This window comes from Barbatula barbatula (assembly GCF_947034865.1).
Source record: "Barbatula barbatula genome assembly, chromosome: 18".
In the NCBI taxonomy this organism is placed as follows: Eukaryota; Metazoa; Chordata; class Actinopteri; order Cypriniformes; family Nemacheilidae; genus Barbatula; species Barbatula barbatula.
In genome coordinates, this window is record NC_136781.1 from 6,143,636 (window position 1) to 6,159,374 (window position 15,739).

Below are 15,739 nucleotides of genomic sequence, written 5' to 3' on the forward strand. Positions count from 1 at the left end.
TACTTTACATTCATCTTTCATGCTTTAAAAACAAACGTATACTTACAGAATAACATAACATCTAAAATACAGATTTTGGTTTATTATTAATGCCCATTTTTATCTAGAACCAATGCCAAACATGCAGTTATTGTTCAATCATACAGTACCAACACAATCGTGCCCTCAGATGAATATTATATTCCCTCACCTCTAAAATCTATATCTATGCTGCTGATCTTCAAACTACCCGAGGTACATGAAACGCTTAAACTACTTGAAAGGACCAGTTTGTGGTCTTTATATATCATAATGTATCAGGTTCAAAACAGAGAATTTTTCCTGATGAAATCGAAAGTAAACAACAAGGTATGCCAGAATCCAGATCAATTTCCTAACTGGGTAAAATCAATAAACTCTCAGCATCATTGTTTTTAAAGCTGCCTCAGTATTGAGCGTGTTGACCGAACATTGTGCCACTAAAAGTCAGTGACCTGATGTCCCTGCTCAACACATCCGTGTCAGCTGATTGATGTGGCTTAGAAATCTTGAAGGCACCTCCCACCCCTAGTTCACTCTTACGGTCATGTTCAAAACAGACACCATCCTTCAGTTTCACACCGAGAAAGACCCATCCTGCAGAATACACTAGCTTACAGAACCAGAGATAAACAAGAGAGAGACAGAGAGTCAGAAAGTGACAAATGGACAGAATGAAATTCATAGGTTATGAAATAAAACAATTCCATTAGAGGGAAAAGAGAGAAGAACATTTTGTGCTGGGCATTGCAGAGTTCTGGTACACCCTTCTAATGAGCGAAGACCATGAAGCATCCGGTCTCACACTGATATCTTTGAACACTACTCATGTAAATTGCCTCTGGGCGTTCCGAGATAGTTTTCTTTTTGTGCAATCGATCCTTTAATCACAATTTAACGTTTTACTTTCACTGTAATGAAGTGCAATGGACCTCAGATCATTAAAACTTCATAAAGGCAGGGCAAAGCTAATCACTAAAAGGGTAAATTGTCTTACTATTACGGGCAATAATACGCCACTTCACTGATTTCAGGCAAAAGTAAAATCTGACAAAGAAATCAAAAACTGAATATATTGTGAAATAACTGTCATGATGGGTCTTTGTTTTATTATTTATTAAATTATAATTTAATAAATAACAAAACAAAGACCCACGAGGGGGTAACAGAACAAAACATGGATACGATAACATGACTAAGACTAACTACACAAAGACTTAACATAAACTCAAAACAAGAACTACAAATACACTGAACTAGACTTGACAAGACACATGGACTCACCACACAACCACAATGAACCAGCACAAGACAGAAGACACAAGGGCATTAAATAAGGGAGCAAATCAAGAGGGAAACAGGTGAAGGGCATTAATCAATAACGAGGGCAACGAGAGGATGGGAACAAAGACGAGACAGGAGAGAGAGTATGGAAGGCCATAAGAACAATAATTGCCTCTCTCCACACAAAACATGAGGTTCTGTCATGATCCTGCCACTATACTAAGAGAAACATGACATGATGCAGCAGAATCATGACAGAAGCCTCTCCTTAAGGAGCAGCAACCTGATGCTCCTCAAGGCACAAACAAGACAAGACAGACTGTGACAATGGCAACATAATACAACATGACAATACAATAAATCAAAACGGGCAAGTACAAGAGTCCAAGGGAAGGGGCACACAAGAGTCCAAAGGGATAGCCGGCAGACACACGGACTGGGATAGCCGGCAGACACACGGACTGGGATAGCCGGCAGACACACGGACTGGGATAGCCGGCAGACACACGGACTGGGATAGCTGGCAGACACACGGACTGGGATAGCCGGGGCGGGAATGGCCGCGTGCACCTGCACCGACCGGGAACGCCCGGCTGCACCGACCTGGAATGCCCGGCTGCACAGACCTGGAACGCCCAGCTGGGGATCCTTGGCGGCCACAGGATTCCGGCGGCTTCGACCCTGGAGGGAAGACTGGCGGTCTCAACCCTGGAAGGCAGTCCGGCGGTCTCGGTCCCGAGCGGGAATCCGGCAGTCTCAACCCTGGTAGGGAGTCCGGCGGCCCCGACTCAGGAGGGAGTCCGGCGTTCTCGACCCTGGAAGGGAGTCCGGCAGCCTCTAATCCTGGAGGGGAATCCGGCAGCCTCAACTGCTGCCACAACGATCCCTCTGTCTGCTGGGTCCGATTATGGCTGGTTCATTCTGTCATGATTCTCGTGGTGAGACACGGAGCGAGGTGCAGACAGCGGGTAAGGGGTTAACCCCTTACCGGCTGTCTGCACCTGGGTCCTCTCTCCGTGTCTCACCACGAGAATCATGACAATAGCACCCTGCTTCGTTTTTCCAGGAAGAAAAGTTTCATTATTTACCTTGACTGCACACAACCATGTGTAAGTAGCTAAAGTCCTAAATACATACAATACAACGCCAGATGTAGTTCCATGAAAATTTGCTTCTCTCATGGTGCCGCTGAAAACATCCAAATGTGTTCTGTTTACTTGCATATAGGCAACCATTATTAGGACCTACATTTACTCAAAACATATATAAATATAACATCCTAAACTGTTAGATAACACTCCAAGGACATTCCTTATAAGTTTCCAAAATCCAAGCAAACTGTTTTCATTGTCTATGAAATGTCACTGCAAAAGTGCACAGCTGGGATAAGGCCAAAAAACTGCTTATAGTAGCATACCTTATATATTTAGGAAAACACTTAAAATGGTTAAATGGCACACACTGAAATTAAACACAATAACACTAGTACATAATGCATGTAACTGGTCATCCATTACATCAGAAAAATGTGCTCTAGTGGCACCGTCGCACAGGAAATGGTCACTCTGTGTCTCTGGTTGTTCTCCATCTTGTCAGTTTAACTTGCCCCACTGGCCATGCTTTAAATGAGCCTCATTCATACACTCTAAATGCAAACCTGAGGGCATAGTTGACATTTTTCAATAATTCAGGCGGACAGGGGTGTGCCACAATCTCGCCACGGCTCCTGTCAGTCAAGAGTAAATATCATGAATATGCCTACATAGGCACAAAATCTCATATACTGTTTGTATAATGTATTACATATTCATAGTAAAAATTTAGTTTGAGGCTTTGGGCTGTCAATGCTGGTGGAGTTCTCGGTTATGTTTCATTTAAAGGAATAGTTCAAAAATGTCTTTCCAAATCTGTATGATTTTTACCTATTCTGCACAACACAAAAGAAGATATTTTGAAAAACGTGGGTAACCAAACAAGGCCCCCCTTGACTGCACTGTAAAAAAAAAACGTTATTTTACAGGTAATATTCTGTATTTTTTTACAGAATTTCCCCATTTTTTCATTAAACAGTAAAATGCTGTTGTTTAACAGATATTTGCTGTAATTAAAAGTTTTACCATTAAAATGACAGTGTTTCATTGTAAATAACAATTACATAAAAATTATGTTTTTTAAAGGCATTTCATACTATTTTTACAGATTAAAAATTTATTTTTACAGAAAATTACAGTTAATTTTTACAGATTTAAAAGATGTATTTTTACAGACAATTATTGTAAATGTTTTATTGATTATTTTCCTGTTCATGACAAAAATGTATGTAAAATTACATAAATCAGTGAATTGAAAGTGTTTTAAATGTATCCCCCTTGAGAATGTTCCCTCCAGGAATAACTTTCTCCAGGGTGCAGTGTCTGTTAATATAATAATAGCACATTATAGCAAACTCCAAATGAACTATATTATTTTTTATAAATTATCAACAATGTAAAATGTGGTTTATTTAGGGTTTCACCATGCCCTGGCAGGCAATGCCTATGTCTCCTGGATCAAAGTTCAGAGCTTAACTTTTTGTTGTCCATGGTTCCTTCAATGATTTATTATAAAATTTACAATTTCAAATTTCAGAACTTAGACAACTCCATATTTCTGAAGCATTTTATTCATACAAAACATTGTATTACGCCAGCATCAATCATAATTTGACAGATCATCTCTTGTTTACTGTGCCATCTACCAGGGCTGAGTTTATGCAAGACAGTAATGCATGGGGCAAAGCATCCCTAATACACTTAATTATCCTACCCACAGTTCTCAGAGATTTTAATTTATCCAGTGCAGCAAGTGATAACAAAGTTCGTAATCATAATCATAAACACACGATAATCATAAAGCACAAGTAATTTTTTACTAAACTCTTGTTTTTTTCAGGCTGTTAACCTAGTGACTAATGAAACCGAAGTCTCATACATTAAATTATCTCGTATGAAATTGCTTTGTCCATGTTGAAAAATAGGGTGGATGTAGTGAAGTATGGGGCCAACAGTCATACGGGAGCACCAACAGAATCTTTCCTTGTGGAATTTTCCAGATAGCCTATGTTTTACACAGGCACAGAAAAACACCAACAAATGCTAATGGTTAAACTATATATAACTATATAACTATATATATAAAACATATTGCTACTACGTATTTGCACATATATATAAAAGTTGTTATTGTAACTTTTTTTGAAAAATATTTCCACAGAATAATGAAAATAACATTATTCTATTTTCAACTCCATACAACTATTTAACATTCACACGTTTATTCAGATGCATCTTGTTGTTTGTGTGCGACACAGATTCAAATTTGCCGCCAATTCCCGCCCACAACGTCGAATGTGTCATAGGTCATAACAGCCGAAAGAGCAATGATTTGGTCACATGTTTTACACATTTGAATTGACAAACGGTTGTCAGAGACGTCTTCTCAACGGGTTTGCGCGGGTGTTTTCAATTCAATGCTTTTAGGTGAGCCATCCTCGGATATCATCGAGCTGCATTGGCATTTTGGAATAAGGAATGTAATGTTTTCTCCTGCGTTTCGAACGAAGGTAAGAGTGTTTTCAGCGCTATATAAAAAGTATACATTTGTAACTGGTGTGAAATATTTGAATAGTTTTCCCCCTAATATTGTATAATTTTCTTGAATTTACTTGTTATACTACTTTTGTTTTCTGTTTTATAATTCAAATGGATTAATGAATCTCACACAATTTTGTTCATATTACGGTTCACAAGTAAGAGAATATAACGTTAAATTAAAGGAACTTTTCTTCGAGTCTTCGTTTAGAGTGGGAGCGTCATCGGTGAAACATCGCGGGGTTTCTCCATACGACGTGCGATCGCATGCACGTTGTTTTTCTCGAGGACGTTTCTCTGGTAAGCTGAGTTTTATTGTCCAAATGCAAGTTTTTGCTCCAGTGTGATTTAAGTGATAACAGCATTTGATCGTGTTGATTGTGATGAAGTGTTTAATTGTAATAAGATTATGAAATTCATAATGTGCTTATAATTATATTATTACGCCCAGTGTCTACAGGAGATCGTGAGAGAGAAGCCATTGCCCCGTTGATCCACTGATGATGTGGTCTGTTAACAGGTATGTTGTTTGATTAGTTAAATTTTATGAAAGAAAATAGATCTGGTTGACTGTTAATAAACATGTATTGTACATAGTGTTTTAAGAATCCATTTGAATGATTCGTGCTGTGCATGACGCACGTGGTGAGGCCTGCACATGGTGTAGGTTCTAAATGTAGTGAATGTTTCATTTGGATGTTACGTATGGCATTGTAATTGTTTCATTAGCATAATAAATAATTTGCATATTCTAGTCTTAAAGCGATAGTTCACCCTGAAATGAAAATTAGCCCATGATTTACTCACATTCTAAGTGTATATAACCTTTCAGACGAATACATTCATATTAACAAATGCCCTGGCTCTTCCCAGCTTTATAATGGAAGTGAATGGGTGTAAAAGTGCATCTATCCGTGATAAAAGTGAAACTCTGGATGTTTTCGTTCACTTAGATCTGTTACACACGAAAGCTATGAAAGGTAATTTTCAAAATTCTATAATAGGGGCACTTTAATATAACTCAGATTGTATTTGTCTGAAAGATGAATGTCATATACACCTAGGATTGCTTGAGGGTGAGTAAATCACAGGCTAAATGTCATTTTTGGGTGAACTACCAATGCCATATAAAATATCCATGTCTTTCGTTTCTCAGTGGAAGAAAAATAACGTTTTTTTTTTAGGAAAACATTTCTGGACTTTTCTTCACAGAATGTAGTTTAATGGCACCAAATGTTTCTCAGTTCATATCCATGCAGTTTCAAAGGTCTTTGAAGTGCTTCATCGGGCTCAGCACGATACCAGCTGAGGACGAGGGGGTTTTCTAGCGAAACGATCGATTATTTTTATTATAAAAAAATTATATACTTTATATACAATAGTTTAAATTGAGCTCAAGACTGAAGAAGCCGGGAACTACGTCCTCATGCTTGGATGGCACCGGCATTGTACCCATATATATAAGTTCAGTTTGTAAACAGTGGTGCGGTACTTCCGCACGTGCATGCGCCGTTGAGCATGATGTTGTAGTTCCCGGCTTATTCAGTCTTGAGCTCAATCCGAACTATTGTATATAAAGTATATAATTTTTTTATAATAAAAATAATCGATCGTTTCGCTAGAAAACCCCCTCGTCCTCAGCTGGTATCGTGCTGAGCCCGTTGAAGCACTTCAAAGACCTTTGAAACTGCATGGATATGAACTGAGAAACATTGGGTGCCATTAAACTACATTCTGTGAAGAAAAGTCCAGAAATGTTTTCCTAAAAAAACGTTATTTCTCTTCCACTGAGGACAGAAAGACATGGATATCTTGGATGGCATTGGGGTGAGTAAACTTAAGAAATTCATTTTGAGGTGAACTAATCCTTTAATATCAATCATAACAGGTTGTTTCATACCCCTTTTCCACCAACAAGAACCGGGTGCTGGTTCAGACCAGCTCTGCCTTGGTGGAAAAGGGGTATCAGTGTTTACTCCATAATGAGTTTGTACATTTAAAAGAAGCTTAAACTAATCCATTACACCTTAAAGGTGCACTATGTAAGAGTCATTCATGGATAGGGGAAGTCCTAACCCTAAATTTAAATAGTATTTTAAAATATGTCCTCCTTTTGTGATTTCAGGTTATAGATAAACCTGTGCTTGTGGATCTACATCAGATGACCATGACAACCCAGGTGTGGAAATAGGGGACTGTTTTTAATCTGAAATCTGTGTAATCTATGATGAACGATTCTTCTGACACCATATGAATGCATACGGTCGTCTGGCAGAAGCTAGATAATTTTGATTATAAAGTTATAAATATGGATGTTTTTCTTACACAAATGCATCTCTTTGCTTCAGAAGGCCTTTATTAAAGGATTAGTCTACCTCAAAATGAATTTCTTGAGTTTACTCACCCCAATGCCATCCAAGATGTCCATGTCTTTCTTTCTTCAGTGGAAGAGAAATTAAGTTTGAGGAAAACATTTCAGCATTTTTATCAACACAATGGACTTCAATCGCAATGCAGTTTCAAATGGCTGTGGACGTCAGGAATAGGGTCTTATTTAGCGAAACGATTGGTAATTTAAAAAAAAACAGACACACAACATGTATATACTTTTTAACCACAATTATTCGACTTGTGCTTGTGTTGCACCTCGCTGGGCATTACGTCATCACGTTGGAATCGTCACCCGTCATGTCATTTATCGGTGTACTCCGGTTTAAAAAGGCAGGGAAGTGCGACAAATTCCATCTCATTTTGTCCTCCAATTTCAAAATCGTCCGACATCTTTTTTTATTTATTTAAAAAAAATTGCGACGTTTCCAACGTGATGACATAATGCCTGGCGCGTTGCAGACCAGCACAAGACAAACATTTATATACTTTTTAACCACAATTGTTCATTTAAAAAAAAAACTGTTTCGCTAGATACTTTATGACCCTATTTCTCAGGTGCGATCGTGCACATCCCTTGAAACTGCATTGATTTGGATTTCAACATTTTGGTTGCGTTTGAAGTCCGTTGAGTGGAGAAAAGTCCTGAAATGTTTTCCTCAAACTTAATTTCTTTTACACTTAAGAAAGGCATGGATATCTTGGATGGCATTGGGGTGAGTAAATTATCAGGAAATTAATTTTGAGGTGAACTAAATCTTTAACCCCCCCAGAGCCCTGTGATTGTTTTTATGATGGATAGATGCACTTTTATGGACTTCAAAACAGAAGCACCTGTTCACTTTAGCTAACCCTTTAAAAAGTATTTTTAACTCTGGACCAAGAAAATGTTTCAGTAATTGCTTTAAAAAAACAGAAGTTCACTAATATCTGTCTGGTAATACAGGAAGGCCTTTCCTACTCTATGGGTATGCTTTTCTTTGAGAACCATGATAAAAGTAGCTTTGGTATGATTTAACTGAGCATCACCTTACAGTGTCAGTAAATTTGTAAAATAAATTTAGCAGATATTCATTCATTGATTCTTCTGGCTGACATGTTAGTGTCTTAAAAAAAGTTACCATCAAAATAGCAAAAAACACTCACTCACTCACTCTCACTCACTCATACGGATAGTGAAAACACGTTATTTAGACCAATGCATAGTTCAAAATATTGTGTATTTTAATTCCTTTAAATGTTTTTATTTATCCATTAAAACATTTTATTTGACAATCACTTAATTATCATAATGTAGCTATTTTTTCATGCTCTGCTTGTATTTCTACTGTCCAATTAACATTAAACGTTTGTTTGCAATTCACTAAAATGACTGTTCTGTTTTATTGGAGGTACCCATTACATTTTTATAGATTTTGTTTTACTGGTAGAAACAACATTTCTTAGTTACTATACATTAGATTGGCTATATTTTAACACAAAATATTGTTTCATATAACGACAACTAAATACCTTAATTTACAGATTATGTATGTAGCTAATTTTAAGGTATTTTTAACGTACTATGTTTATTTTTGCAATGGCCAATAATTTAAAAATATATTTATGTAATATTTTTGTCTTTGATTTTATGTACTTATTGGGGTTTTATCGATTGTTCTTAGTTCTTTTACAAAGATAAACTGTATTTTGAAATTAACAAATAAAAGCCATATATTCACAGAGATTAACCTAAAAGGTAGTTGTTTTTTAATGTATTTTCACATAATAATTACGTTTTCTTACATGTCTTTTTACTTATTTTACAAAGATAAACTGTATTTTGAAAGAATATTACTGTATAAATACAGAGAAACTTGATAAAGTAACAAATAAAAACCATATATTTACAGAGATTAACCTGAAAGGTAGTTGTTTTTAATGTATTTTCACATAATTATTACGTTTTCTTACATGTCTTTTTACTTATTTTACAAAGATAAACATTATTTTGAAAGAAAATTCCTGTATAAATACAGAGAAACTTGATAAAGTAACAAATAAAAGCCATATATTTACAGAGATTAACCTTAAAGGTAGTTGTTTTTAATGTATTTTCACACAATTTATCTGTTTTTCTACAGTTAAATAACAATTATTAACAGTAATACACTGTAATTAAACGAATTATGACTGTAAAATATTCTCTGTATTTTTACGGTTTTTGCATGTAATTTTGAAAAACATTCTTTTACTGTAATTTGACGGAATACCTCTGGCAACTTTGCTGCCAGAGATTTACCGTTTTTTTACGGTTTTTTTTTTTACAGTGTGGTAAAGACACAAAAACCACCAAGACATTGGTCAATCTTCTTGTGTAAAAGAATGATGACAGAATTTTTATTTTGGGGTGAGCTTTACATTTTACATTAACATATGATTTACCCTTTTATAATTGTTTTACATAAAATACAAGTAGTGCTATAAAATACTGTCGATAGCATATCACATAGAATTTGGGTTTTAGGTTGTCTGAGTAAACTCGCCTTTGGTCACACAAGGAAATTTGTAAAAAAAGATAGCTGATTTATTTTGCTTCTGTCAAACTAAGCAAAACATTTCAAAAACCCATTTCAAGTACTTAATTCCAGAACATAAAAAGCACTCCAGTACACAGTAAATATGGCCAATCTGCATTGCTTTTTATGAGCTTCAGTAAATGAGATTGATAGAACCGCTCGCACTGCTTTATAGACACGTGCCTTTTATGTTGTATTCAGTTTAATTTGAGGGGGGCAATACTGGACACATTTCAGAGAACATGTAGACCAAGATTCAACCATTTAACAAGCATCTAATTAAAGCCTCAGCTGTCAAACAACTCACAAAGTTTACTTTGATTGATAAAAACCCCACTTACACAAACATATATTTCTGCTAAATATAAAGCAGATTTGACTGCTTGTTTCTCCAGCGCTAAGAATCTGCCCGTGTGCTGGCTGTCATTGTAGAGAGCGCAGAACGGCTCTTTGTGATTCGAGCCAGTCAGGCTGAACCTGCACCAGTGATTAGGAAAATTGAGTTTTTCAAAGCCACTGGGCCTTTTGAATCAGACTCTGCGAGATGCCGCTCTCGGGATCCTTCCCTGCAAAAATACCCGTCTGAACCTGCGCTTTGCTGTGGACTCACTGCAGATATTTCAGGATCCAGGTGCTACTTTTTAGTGAGATTAATATGTTAATCTGTTATGTCAATGCCTTGAATGAATGAGGTCTCGTTTCCTTTAAACAGAGGAAACTGTTCCGTGAGCGATTACGAAGTTGGAAGTAAAATTTCATTGTGATATTTCATTGCCTCTATTGTGGCTGAATAAATTCCCAAAGCCCCTGGTATTAATGTATGCACAATTCAAGACTGAACGGTAAGCAAGCCCACCTTTAAAATTTTAATATTTGCAAATAGATTGAGGCCTTTTACAAACGCAGGAGCAAGAAAGTCCCCATTTACTCGAGGGGAAATGGCAGAACAAAAAGAATACAATTATGTTGAAGTCAAACTCTGTGGTGTAGGTTTCATTTTAACCCCAGCTGCCCACCCATTAGTATGAGTAAAATTAATATTTTTCTTTATGCCATTACTAGAACATGAAAGGGATTTACTCACTCTTATGTCATTTCAAAGCTGTATGAGTTGCTTGCATCTGCCACACACAAAACAAGATATTTGGAAGAATGCTGGTAACCAAACACATTGACATCCACAAAAACACTGTGGTATTTCTCAAAATATCTTATGTATTTAATCTTTTGTGTTCCACAGGAGAAAGAGTCATTTACAGGTTTTGAATGACATGAGGGTGAATAAATGACAGACTTTTTGGGGGCGACGTTTCCCTTGACTGTCCATTTTTATTTCCGCATTGGAAAGATGCTTTTATCCAAAGCGACTTACGGTGCATTCAATCTCAACATTTGTATTAACAGTATGTGTGTTCCCTGGGTATCAAACCCAGACATTTTTGTATTCTTTTAATATAAACAAATAATAATAATTCATTAATTACTGTTTATGATAATATATACACTTTAATATATAACCACTGAAGCTCAGTGGTTAGAGCGCTAGCAACGCCAAGGTCATGGATTTGATTCCAGGGGATTGCACATACTCAGATACAAATGTATAGCACAATGCAATGTAAGTTGCTTCAGATGAAAGCGTCTGCCAAATGCGTAAATGCAAATAAATAATACACACCCACATGTGGTTCTTTGGCTGTAGCAATCCAACTGCCTAATAACTCTTATTTTCTGATAGATAGATAGATTGCGTCAGCTGATGCCTTATGGACTTGTTATGTGTGTGACGTGCCCTTTTATTGGTTCAAAGATTTATTGTCGTTCTGCAGCTGGGGTGAAAAAGGAAGGTGATATTGTACTAAGGTGCCAGTGCTTGTTGACACATGAGCCCTGTCCTTGTATTTGCTACAATGTTCATTCACAGCTGTTGACATTTGTGCATTGTGACTTTTGCCTGTGTACATTTATGTGCTTGTGAAACGATATGCGACCAACACGATCATTTCATTCCTTTCTTTCTTTTGAATCAGACGTGACCCCGTTGAAGAAATCATTCTGGATCCTGGTATTCAGTAGGCCTTTAAACTAGCCTAAGCAACAATACCTTCCACTGGTCAACCAGAAAGATTGTGCCGGCTAAAGTGCAGCATATTCTAGTGGAAAATGCTGACTAGCACTTCCATCAAGGGGAATCAGCAGCGTAAACACGCTGTTTATGTCGTATAGGGGAAAATCTAACGCATTACAGTAAATGACCGCTCTCCCCCCTTTCCACCTTCCCATCTTATCCTCTTCTTTTTCAAGGTCAAAGTAAAGAGGGTTGATCGCTCGCTTGTTTTATATCACGATTGCTGACAGCTGCAATTTAATTGTGACCCAGAGTAACATATACCCTACTTTCAGGAGCTAGACGGTGGAGACCTTGAACATATTCCCTCTGCTTGCTTAACACCAATATTCCTATCAACCTTCTCTGGTTTATCCCCTGCTAAGTCGTATAAATGAGTAAAACATCATAAAAACCTGTCCCACATGGTGCTGCCTACACTTGATTCTTTAGGATGCTTGTTATGAAAACAATGTTAGCTAAGTGTGCGAATTACAGATTCTCATTGTACATGACCACTGCAACGACTACATAAATAACTTTAAAGACTATAAGAATAGCAAATACTGCCTTAAAGTGACAAAGTCCAAGAAAACACTTATTTGTATTTAATAATATATTTATTTATACTATATTTAATTCATATTAATATTAACTTAAATGAAAATTGAATTGTTTATTATGTGTATTAAATGAAATAAAAACTACTCAACAGCTATAGATTCTTTGCATTCTCTGGGCCACAGAACGTTGCTTTGTGTTGTTGCTGCTGAAACCGTCTATATATTAAACCATTTTAAATATTCGAAGAATCCCTAAAAACCTACACATATCAAATAAAAGAGCTAGATATTATATTTTAAAATCAAATCAAAGATGTTTAAGGTTCACTGTCTGAATTAAATAAGCAACATTATAAAGTGAATTATTGTATAATGAGATACTTTCTATAGGAAGCCATGCAGACATACAAGCTGGCATCGTTAAAAAAACAAACAACAGCAACATGAGAGCTAAATAAAATCAAACACTGATTAGCTTCATAGATTATATCTGTGCACTGTAACTCGCAGGCAGTATTTGCCAAAAGCATCTCTGTAGATTCAGGAAACAACATGCAATGAAAATGCATATGAGCCTCCGAGGGGATTTTCTCAAGAGGACAGCAACATACCGTGGATACAATCTAACAAAACTGATGGGCCAAATAAAAAAACATCGTGTAGAGCATCTCATGTGCCCTAAAACTCCCGTAGCTCATGAGCTCATGAGAATTGATGCAGGTTATTTTGTAGATTTTACGCGAGGCAAAACACACACATTAGATGTTTATTCCACGAGCATGCATAAATGCAATCATTGCTTAAATTTCCCGAGTCCCTTCCTTCATGGTGTCTGCGACTGAGGAATGTTTTATTGCATTTCGCATCAACAGGTGCTCGATGCATTTCCTGGGCTTTCTTTATGATTGAACCCAAGATTCTGTTTCCCTGCGATTCAAGAACGATTTAAAGAGCCTATTTGCATGGACACGCGGGTAAAATATACACCTCAAGAATACAAGCATGCAAATGTTAAAATCAGGAGAATGTGACTTTACATGTACAGTATGAGTTTTCCGTAGTGTTTTTTCACCCTGCAGCTTTCTCTTTCTGAGATTCTCTCTGTTTGTTTTGTACGATGCCAAAGATGTGTTTGATTTAAAGCTATTAGAACTGACAACAAGTTATTATTAAAAGCATACTAGTTAATTTAACGGTTTGAGACAGAGCATATTCCAGCTAGTGGAGGGTTTGTTGGCATGCATAATTAAGCATGTGTCAAACTAGAAATGTGGGTATCCATAGCAAAAAAACATAATAAACTGTGTTAACTGTGATGAGTGAAGTTAAAATCATTTGTGGAATAAAAGCCTGGATATAAACAGATAAAAATAATTTTGTATTTGATGTACGTTTCCCTAAACCTGAATTTTCCACCTGAAGTTCAATACGAGCCACAAACCGATATTAGCAAAAAATAGGCCTTTTCCCTTTTAAGCATTTTGTCATCTTTATTTTCATTGCTTGTTTAATTAACAGAAAGCTCATTTTATTGCAGTCAGAATAACTCGGTTGGACAAAAAATGAACATGAATTGTCTGGCCTTGGGCTGCAGTTTTGAAAGATATAAAGACGACAACCGGTAGACTTCTGTTTTTCGGGTTACTTGTTTTGTGGGTTCTCTCAAACACTCCTTGTCTTTCTCTTGTTCAAGGACCGACACAAAAATGACTGACGCATGTTGTGAAGTGACTTAACAGAAATGTGTGGACACACCTGACAGCGTTAATATTTGGGGATCAAAAACAGTATTTTTGCAGTAGGTAGATTTGTATGCATCAGAAAAAAGGCAGAACCACCGCAGAACGAATAAACATACAGTTTTGCATGAAGAATTAAACTAATCATTTGAATTCCTCCATTTCAGATAAGTTGTTTAGAAGCAAATGTAATTAATAGGACAACGTATTCAAAACACCACATTATTGAAAGTAATATGTTGTCTTTCCCATTGCGGTTAACTGCCTTGTAAGTAAATCGTACAAGATTTCGCAAGTCGACTTAGTGTTACTAAAATTATTAGAGATGTCATCCTTGAATTCCAATTAGTCTTACATTTCCTTGATGTTTTTCTTGCTTTTAACATACTCTCTTTATTCACAGTTGGAGACTAAGGCAAAACCATATAAAATAGTTTTCTTCGTTTTCAATTACAAAAACGTCATTGAGGGATTGTGTATATCGGAACTACATAACCATGAACAAAACAATAGTGGATTTTATTATTATTTGTCTACATGCAGACACTTCATAATCCAGTCTCGGAGCGGAGATGCTGTGTGCTAATAGGATGGCCCATAACAACAGCAAGTTGTATTGCACAAACAAATGGCTTGAGAAAATAGTAGAATTATTACAGATTTTGCACCCCATCACCCAACACAAGTAATAAGAATCGTAAGATGCTCAACTTACTGATCAGAGATGTGTCTTTACTAAAGAAAAAAGATTGCATAGCATTTAAGAAAAATGGTCTGAAACAGACAGATATCAATTGGGAAATACAGTACGCTTACAGAAAGGTGTAATTTTCAAAGATAGCTGTAGGTTTGTGTTACATACAGCGCTCAAGGCCAATGTAATATGACAATTGTATTGAGACAGTTTTAGAAAATTGCTAGATTTGCCCTTCACCTACTCTGTGCATGACTATATTGTTGGTCCGCAGAGCAACATCCTACAGAAACTCACTCAAAGCACGATATGCCTCTGGTGCTCCAATTGTTTCCTCTAATATGTTAATGTGTCTGAGAATAAATGATAGAAAAGTTTGCCAGGTATTTGGAAAAGCTGAAAGCGACAGGCCTTCACACTCCACTGGATTGTTATGGATTTGGCAGTCGGATGTGGCAGGGATCAATGAAACTGTATCAAGCTGACAACAGAGTCAAGAACAGATGTTTGTTATAAAAAGGCCATATGTATCATATGCATAGGGTTGTTATACATCATATGTTACACATGTTATACAACTGGAATTCATATATCAAACAATGTTATAATTAAGCAATGAGATACAAGCGGCTGTGCTATATAAGTAGTCATAGCTAGAGTATTAGGAGCCATATAATAAAATGTAATAAAAATATAATACATGTAATATATAATAAAAATTAAGGCAACACATTATTAAAATCAAATGTACGTAATTCC

At 36.4% G+C, this 15,739-nt stretch overlaps 1 long non-coding RNA gene across 2 annotated transcripts; it reads left to right on the forward strand.

Moving 5' to 3' along the window:
- The first annotated feature begins 4,731 nt into the window (after positions 1-4,731).
- LOC306907783 lies at positions 4,732-8,684 on the forward strand. Of its 2 annotated transcripts, none has more exons than XR_013787936.1 (4): positions 4,732-4,903; positions 5,117-5,231; positions 5,383-5,451; positions 7,057-8,684. It is a non-coding gene; the product is annotated as an uncharacterized lncRNA (long non-coding RNA). The 2 variants fall into 2 exon arrangements; XR_013787937.1 differs by having other exon boundaries at positions 4,743-4,903; positions 5,143-5,231.
- The last annotated feature ends 7,055 nt before the right edge of the window (positions 8,685-15,739 follow it).